Source organism: Corvus kubaryi, unplaced genomic scaffold (assembly GCF_017639235.1).
Source record: "Corvus kubaryi isolate FWS band 111438036 unplaced genomic scaffold, C.kubaryi_AGA036_p1.0 37302, whole genome shotgun sequence".
Classification (NCBI taxonomy): Eukaryota; Metazoa; Chordata; class Aves; order Passeriformes; family Corvidae; genus Corvus; species Corvus kubaryi.
In genome coordinates, this window is record NW_024581095.1 from 2,029,435 (window position 1) to 2,038,573 (window position 9,139).

The 9,139-nt window shown below is 38.4% G+C and overlaps 1 long non-coding RNA gene across 1 annotated transcript in view; it reads left to right on the forward strand.

The window, feature by feature from the left end:
• LOC121664639 overlaps window positions 1-5,429 on the forward strand; it is a 36,714-nt gene extending 31,285 nt beyond the window's left edge. The window contains exons 2-4 of the long non-coding RNA XR_006016061.1: window positions 2,940-3,072; window positions 4,277-4,347; window positions 5,154-5,429. This is a non-coding gene — a long non-coding RNA (uncharacterized LOC121664639). The remainder of the gene's footprint in view (window positions 1-2,939; window positions 3,073-4,276; window positions 4,348-5,153) is intronic.
• The last annotated feature ends 3,710 nt before the right edge of the window (window positions 5,430-9,139 follow it).

Sequence of the window (9,139 nt, forward strand, 5' to 3'; positions counted from 1 at the left end):
CATTCATGTAGGGGGTTGGTATTCCCAAGTGAAATACTTTTCCTTGAGCAGAAAGTCAGCATGCTTACTGTCAACGTGAGGTGGATCCCTGTGTGGGGTTTTGAGGTAAAATGCAATTTCCTGAAACAACTGCTATGCAGCCCCTCAGAAGGATTATTGTACCCTCTTGCCCGAGTGATACCAGTTACTACTCCTCTGCTCGGTCAGGAAGAAAGCAGGACTCACTAGACACGATTTTTAAAATTTTATCCCTGCTTATGAACAAACTTCATCCCTTGTCTATTGTGTATTTCATCAGTCTACCCTGAGCTATTCTGTAGCTGCTACACATTCCAGATGAATCACAGGTTTGATGGTTGTAGCTGTGATTGCTATTCTCTGAATTAAAGGAGATTTAAGGAAGGTTCTGTTGCCAGGAAAGGAGGGGTTTGGTGTTGAAACAAAGAAGCAAAATGTTGAGACTTGTTTATTCAAACGAAATAAAATTTCCCACATCTCTGGATTCTAGTTCACCAGTGATTCACGGTATTATAATAAAGTCATTTGTTATACATATGCACAACACACAAACTGGACCAGCAGTAGTGTGGTAATCCCCTCTTGGCTTTTCTGCTGATGAAGGAGGAGGATGGTGTACAAGGCAATGGTTTCAAATTTGCTGAGAACTGGACCAGAGAACACGGAAAGGACATGCAGTGGAAAAAAGGGCTGTGGGTAGGAGAATACCTGACCCAGCAACAGAAGCAAATTGTGCTACAGTCTCAGCTGGGTTGCTCGTTACACAGTTTTTCTCCATTGGTTAGTTCTTCCTATCCATGATTTGGAGCATTAATTGTTTCTGTTCTTTCATGTTAAGCATTTTTTTTCTTTTTTTTTTTTTTTTCTGTTTTCTTACCTTTGTATGGGAATAAAGCCCATCAATGACTAGTGAACAGCTTTGCTGAATTCCCGGTGGATTACTGTTTTTAATAGGAATATGCATTGGAATTGGCTAAAATTTATGCCAGTGAAGAGACCCTGACCACATCTCACATCCCATCCGAGCTTCCTGTTTCCCCTTCAGGTACCCTGCATAGGAGAGAGCTTCTCCTGATAGTCCTATGATGAATATAGTTAAAATGTCCAAGAGAGCCTACACAGATGGGCAGGACCAAAGGTTTTATGTAAAAATTGACTGTGCCCTAAAAGATGTTCTCCTGCTTCATGAAGTGTCAGGTTTTATTCAGACCTCATTGGCAGAAATTCTTTATAGCCTGTGGTAGCAGACAACTAATGATCATAACTAATGATCCCTTCTGGCTTTAAAAATATGTGAATTTAATACGCTGAGGTTGGATACACCTGAACAGATCCTTTAGCATGATCCTGGTCCCAAGAAGCATCAGTTACTGCTAAGTGCTTTCTTGTGCTTTTGGTTTTATTCTTTCTTCCTCTTAATTGTTTCTTAGAAGTCTGAAAAAACCCATTTAATTCCCTGCTGTTTATTTCCTTTTCGATTTGGCAGGCATTCAGTTTTTTCTTCCATTTGTTTGCACACATGTATGCAGAGCTACAAGCACCCACACAAACTAACGTCACTTAAAATGGTGAAATGAGATTACCATAAGTAATACAGTTGCTCTTTCTTAATACAATTGTAGATGCAAAGGTTACTAAACTGAAGTGTTAAATGCAGGAATTACACGTCATTGGCAGCTGGAATCAGATTTTTGTTTTTTTATTTTATTTTCCTCATGAAGAACATATACATGGTGATCAAATTAGTCTCCCTGGTATGGCTAAGTGTCAGTCAATTACAGGGAGTTAGTCCTTCCTTTGCTGTCAGGTTAGGAATGTGGTGATTATCCAAGTGTCGTCTCCTCAGGCTCCGAGTAGCTGGAGGCATAGAAATCTTCTAAACTGGATGGCTGTTTCATGCAAAACTGATGCACAACTTTTGGTCTCTTTTGTGCTCAGCTGCAAGATCTTGCATTTGCCTATTACTCCTCGTGAGCCTCAAATAGTAGGAGTAAGACTGTACTTTGTGCATTCAAAATAGTATGAAAGTGTGGCGGGTTTTCTTCTTTTTTTTTTTTGCCTTTTTATATTCCAATCCTTCGGTTCTCACAGTGACTCTGCACTCATTTGCTTTAATATGAGCAGTTCTGTAGAGTACAGATCCCCAGATCTGTAGTCCTTAGTTGTGAAAGACTTGTGTTTCATATAGGCAAATAGTTAATTCAATTGCATTGCTTTTCAGTGTTCTTTCTGTTTTGTTCCTGAGTGTGTTTACTATGAAAATATATGAAACTTACTGCATGAGGTAAGCCATAAAGAGCAAAGCCTATTCCCTTCCATCCTCTTTGCATGTGTTTGGAATGAATGTTGCCATACTCAATTCAGAAATTGGAGCATGGACTGACTCTTCATGACTGCATATAAAGGCAGCGGTGTTATGCTCTTCTGAACACTACAATAAATCTTTCTTCCCCATTTACAGGTTTAAGATTTTAGGTGCTTTTAGATATCCAACGGCCAAGACTATCCTCAGGTCCTAGCCCATTCTGCTTCTTGATGTCCACGGGATAATTGGATGACTCATTTAAATGAGAATCAGATGCTATTAGCTTGTTGTTCTAATGGAACCCCTTGCACAGGAAAGGTTAAGCTGTGGAAATTTTTCTATGTTTGAAGATTTCATTTTTACAAGACTGATTTTTACAAAGGGAATAATGGTGTCCTTTATGCTTCTTTTCATCTTCACAGCTAAAAGCAATTGAATTCATCTGCAAATTAACTATAATTCAAGAACTTTATGTAAATCTTTCATAGGCTTTGTAGCTTGTGCTGAGCAAAAAAGTAAAACGTATATAATAATGCATATGTATATGCATGTTTAAAAATAGTTCTGTAAGATGACAGGGAAACTCAGTGGCTGTATTTCTCAACATCTTTTGTAGAAGTTCCTGCTGTCATACGCTCCAGCATGAGTGAGGATCTTCCTAGCAAGCCTCAAGTACAGTGAGCTGGCAAAATGTCTCTGGAATCCAGTGAAGGTCTTCTAGTTCTGATGGGTCAGAACTAGAGACAGAAGTATGTGAGAGAGTACCTGGCTGTGATTTACAGCGCCTTTCTCCCCAGCTGGCAATGATTCATACATATGTAATGTTTATGGTTTGGTCTGCCGGTGTTTAAAAAGTGAAACAATTTCTGGGAAAATAGATTAATGCTGGCGTTGTTGTCTATATCTCACATAATTCCTTTAAGTATATTTGGGTTTTTTGTGTCTAATTTGATGCATTAGCAGCAGAAATAACAAAGGTGAGATCCTTGATCTTTATTTGGACTACAGCAGCTTTCAGAAAGCACTTATAGACACAACTTTAATGCAAATAGAATGATAAAGATAATATTATGGGAAAGCTTGCTGCTTTCTGAACACTGCCAAAAGATGCCAGCTAACCCCAGCTACTTTTGCCCCAGCAAATTTATTTTTATAGATCACTTACACTGACAAACAGAAGCATACTTCACTAAGACATTTATCTGGGCTGTATCGTAGTTACAGTTCCTTATGAATGACTCAGCTTCACACCAGTGTAACAGTGGGATAAGAACTTTAGATCTCTGAAATGCTTATGAAAAGTAAGAAATACAAGCTCACTTGGCTTATTATTTTGTTACAAATTCAGACCAGATTTTAATCAGGGTTCACATAGAGTCATGACTTCTTCCAGTGAAGCTTTCATGGTTTGGGGTTCTGCATCAAAACTGAAGATAATTGAGGTGCAGGAACATCTGAATAATGATTTTTCTGTGTGTTCTTAATCCATGCTTCATTTTTGTTCCATCATACAGTCATGGATTAGCTGCAAATGTGAGATTTTAAACTTTATATATTTATCTATGTGAGTGAGATGAGTAAAAGTGCTTCTTAATTCCTCACAGTATAGTGATGGTGATGAAAGGTATATAGGTATATTTGAATTTTGATTTTATGTTATTTCAGCTATCAATTATGGATTAAGAGTTGATTATTCTTATGGGGAAAAAATGTTGATTTAACAAAGAACAAAAATGAAGTAAAATGATGCCATTTTAATTTTCAAATTAAGGTATTCAAATTTCTCTTCAAAGAGAATGAAGACTCTTTGACTCTTCAAAGTCTTAAAAATATAATTTTATATAACAGAGTAGGTGTGTCATATCTCACACATTGATGAATACTTTCCACCTGTCAATTATGTTTTACTTTTTTAATCTCTTTTTCTATTGTTTTTTTCTATTGGTTGAATAGGTGCCTAAAAATTTTACAGTCTTCTTTATTCATTCTTTGAGTGAAAGGATTAATGTGTCAACACTACTTATGTAAGTACAAGGAAGACTGGGCCTCTATTACATGTTTTTTTCTTTATACAGTAGCAGGGGATTGTAATGACTTCAATATATTTGAACATGTGTCTATTAGTATTTAATGCTTGTAAACAAATTGCTTCTCTGTGAAGAAAAGACAGTAAAGGTTCAAGCATGACTTTTAATCGCTGGATTATTCTGTTTGTAGAAATGCATGTAACCAAAATCCTTACAGCGTGCTGCAAGTGTAAAATCCTGATGCCTCTGTGGTAGCTGGTGCACTTTTGCTTTTTTAATTGTGCCTCTGTCACAGAGTGCAGGCAGAATGTGGGACTGCAGTGATAATTAAAGTGGCCAGCCCATTATAGTTCACTGGGTATCTGCCTTTCATGTATTATTTTCCCTCCAAAGCATGAGGAGACCAAATGGCAGAACCACTTAGACATGTCAATGTGGTGTAGAGCAATAACATCCTAAATGAGCTGGCTGGGAGTCTAGACACTGCAGCCTGGCATCAGTGCAGTGCCCTGCCTTGGGATGTGGATCCTGCCCCTGGGAGCTTGTGAACCCTCACAAACCCCAGATAATGTGGCTGGACCTCTGTCAGCCTCCAGAGAGTATCCTCAGGACTGGCAGGAGTAACCTGAACTGGCACTGCAATTTGTTAATAGGCATATCCCAACCAAAAAACCATAATGTATTTCTGATTTGCTTCTATGTTAGAAAGTAAAATCTCTTGTTCTGCATAGTACCATTTTTGGAAATGTCTGAGACACAACTATATCTGTGATTATCCATTTTTTTCCTGTGTTTATTTTCAGAAAATCTCAGGAGCCCTGTCAGCCAAGTCTTTCCACCCTACTGAAAAGTATAAACCCAAGTAAAGAGGAGACAAAACACTGTAGAGAACCAACCCTACTTTGTATTGCTGTATTGATAATTTTTAAAGTTTTATGCCACAAAATATAACCGTACTTCTAAAAATTGAATAATTTGACCTTATGGTCATCTTTTCGGCATGAAATATGGCTTATTAAAAAAAAAAAATTAAGTAACTGGAGGCAGAGCTGCTGACTTTACCAGAAAACTACTGTGCTAATAAGACCCCTCAAAACCTGTCCTTCCTGAATCAGACTGAAAAGAGCAGGGAAGCTGAAGGAAGGGTATGAGGAAACAGGAAAACAAAGGAAGAGGAGATATTTGTGCTTAGTATTTGTAGGATCACGATTTTTAAAAGAATCTCCATTTACTATACACACAGCACTTGTATCATGGTTAAGGACACTGATAAAAATGTCCAGCAGACCCCCTGGTACTGGCTGGGTTAGGCACAGACCTGAGGTATCCTTGGCCCATGAGGAGAAATAACAGCACCAGTGTACTTTCAGGACTTGTACCATGTCCATTTCTTTGGTGGCAGGAGGAGATTCAGAAAATAACAAGAGAGAGAGGAGTCAATCAAAGAAAAATTATTTGTGGCAACCCCACCTAAAGACAAAACAATTTGCTGTAGATGTGAGGAGTGGCTGTTTTTACTGCTGGTGGAGCGTATGTGTATGGTTAAGTGAATGTTTAAACATAATACTGGGACTTGAGGGAAAGTGTTATTTACTGTATGAGTGAAGGGCTCACTGGACAGTGGGGCACAAAAATAGAGAAGCTGTGGAGGGCTGAGCTGCAACCATTGTAAGAGGCAGCTGAGGCAAGGAAGGGCAGAAGGTAGGTACTTGTCCCTGAAAGCATAACCTTATTCATCTTTCCTCCTGCTCCCAGCTGCTTTATCCTTCCTCTCTACCTGTTCTATTGGATCATGCATGAGCTGGGAACAAAGAAATTGTTTTTGAAATGCCAAAAGATACTCTAAGAGCAGATACTGGCAGCATGAGGCCATTCTCCCCTGTCATGCACTGAATCTTCCAAGGCACCATCTAGGCAGTGAGGAAAAACTTCCAAATCAGTTAGTAAAAGTTTAGTATGCTCTGAAAGCCTGATAGGATAAAAGCATGCAAGTAGAATTTGTTACTTTCAAAAAAGAAAAAGTATTCATGCTAGCAAACACCTGAGCATTGAAATGGAAAATTAACTAACTACTTAAACTACATGAGTTTGCAGAAGTAATTTCAGTAAATATATTGGAATAAGATTTTCTCACACTGTAAATACAATTTGGTAAAAAATAGAAAATTTCTCAAACTTAGGAATCTTCAGTTGGAACAGGTAATCTAACTAACTACGGGGCAGAATTCGAGAGAAACTTCTGGTTTATCTGGCACAATCACCCTTTACCTACTGTCATAATTTCACTGCTATATAAAACAAGCCTCTTGTGATTTTTTAGTCTGGGGAAAACAAGCTCAGTTTTATTTTACTGGTGAAGAACCCTTTTTAATCTTGCTTTTGAATAAGGTCTGAGAATAACACCACTGTGAAGGGACTGCTAATCTGTGATCCTACAGTCTCAGACAACTCAGTTGTGCCAGGCTTCCTATGATCTTTGAGTGCATTGCTACTCTACCCATATGTGCTCTTGTATATGTCATTCACTGATAGTGAAGTTTATCTAGCTCCTTAATAAATAACTGCACCCCAGGTATAAAAGAATATTTAAATACATTCTAATAACATATCTGTGGACATAATACTCAAAATCTCACATATTCCAGGAATTACATTTCATAACTTCAATTTTTTTGTGGCTTTCCTGCCTGTCTGAGAAAGGAGAGACCAGTCTTGCTAGAGCAGTAGTTTAGATCAGTGCAGACATCCTAACACAGACGCAATTATGCTAGAATTAAAGAGATTTTATAACTTAAAGGAAGTGCAGTGCAAATCCCACTAAAAATGCATTACATCTTGTAGAAATAGGTAAGAATGTGAGGAAAATGGCTAAATCCTCATTTGTACCTGAAGAAGAAAGGTAAGAAGCAGAAAGTATGGTGAAAAAAGTAGGAACCCAGGAGAAAAAAAGACCTTAAGAGGAGAGAAAAGTTAAGCATCTTCTAAAAATTTCCCACAGGCCCATCATGGCCCAGTCCAGCAGTTCCTACTGCTCTGCTTCCTCTTCCTACAGGAAATCAGCTGCTCTGCTACTGCTGCAGGTTTGTATTTCCCCTCTAACTTGGGGGAAGCAACTGCCTTAGGACGGTTCTGTTGAGAGGAACTCAGGAATGGCTGCTAGGCACAAAGGATTCAATTAAATCTAAGAAAGTGTTTGTTTCAAATGCTGGGAGGCACTAATGGATAATCAAACTAGGTACTGCTCTGGTTTTGGAAAACTGGAAAAATCAGGAAGTGATGGTTTGCGTGTGAGGCAGCATGTGGAGCCTATTCAAAAGTGCCCAAAATTTGCAACCCTTTGTCAGACAGTTTAAATGTTTGTAGAAAGTGAGCATCAACATGCACTATAAACACAAGAAAAGACGCTTGGCTTACTTTCCCTTAGGTAAGTATTTCTATATGTTTTTTAAGTTTTCCCCCAATTATGGTAACAGTGGACTGGATTTATGAACATAAATGCAAGGGAAATGCTACCTTAAAGTATGTGCAGACTTCTGTAGGTCTGAGGAGTTTATGGGGTGTAACTCCATCACCACATAATGATAAATTATTTAGACAATTCTACAGAGAATATGGATCACTACTGTGGTCTTTCATTTACTGAGTATCCCAAAGGTGAGAGCTGTCAATGCAAAATGCAGTAAAATGATGAAAATGTAGGGATTGAAACTGCAGTTTTACCAATCAGTGAATCAATCCACCCTTTATTCTTAGAGAATATTATACCAGCTGTTTTCTAAAATAGCAGTGGTTATTACCCAGATCTAGATTTTTTCCCCCTAGGGATTCCAAATATAGTCTTGTAAAGTGAAAAAAGAGGATATTCAAAGCACAGCCAACTTTGAATTATTGAAGGCAAGAATGTGTCTCATTGCCTAAAACTACTTTGAAAACAAATCCAAATCCCAGCACGAGAGAGATGGACTATTTTGGCTTCCTTACCTATGTATTCCTCTGTCTGGTTAGCAACTCACCATGAGAAGATCTTTTGGCCAGGTTATTGAATAGTACCTGCGTTCTCTACTTTCAAAGATACAGCCGTAAAAACACATCTCCTTTATCATGTATTCTGGTTTACAAGGGGATTGGATCTACCAATTACCCCCTCCACATTGCCCACAACTTTATCATTACTGATCAGATACAGACACATGGCTGTTTATCTTCACATCAATTCTGTTTTTACTCCTTGGCATATAGTAGATTCTTATGATGCTGATCTGGCAATGAAAGCAACAAACTGAGCACTGTAGTTGGCAAAGTCCACAAAGTTGACAGGGAGAGATGCCAAGGAGAGCATATTTTACTGCTTAAGATCATCCTCTTCTTTTCAGAGCTCCTGGAAAAATAATGTTTGGAGTATTTTCTTAAGTCTTATTAGATTGAGGAAGTTAATTTGTCTGTTTTGTTCACATGATCAGAAAACTACTGGCAGCAAAGAGCAAAGAATCATTAACACCGCTTTTGTCAGGAAAGTGGTAGGGAAATGCAAGAAGCAGAGCTTGCCCTGTGTGTGCTGGTTTGCAAAAATCTCAAATATTATATGAAGGTAGTATGCTTGAGTTTAAAATGGCCACTGCATGTCATTTTGTAGCTGGCCCTGTACATAATCCTTTCATTCTTCAGCCCTTTGTTGCTTTTGCTGTGCCGGGATTACTGCTGATGGTTCCGTGGGTGTTGCTAATTGCAGACTCCACATTTGCTTCTTTTGATCTACTCCTACCCATGGCTCTGGTTGACACTGGTAAAA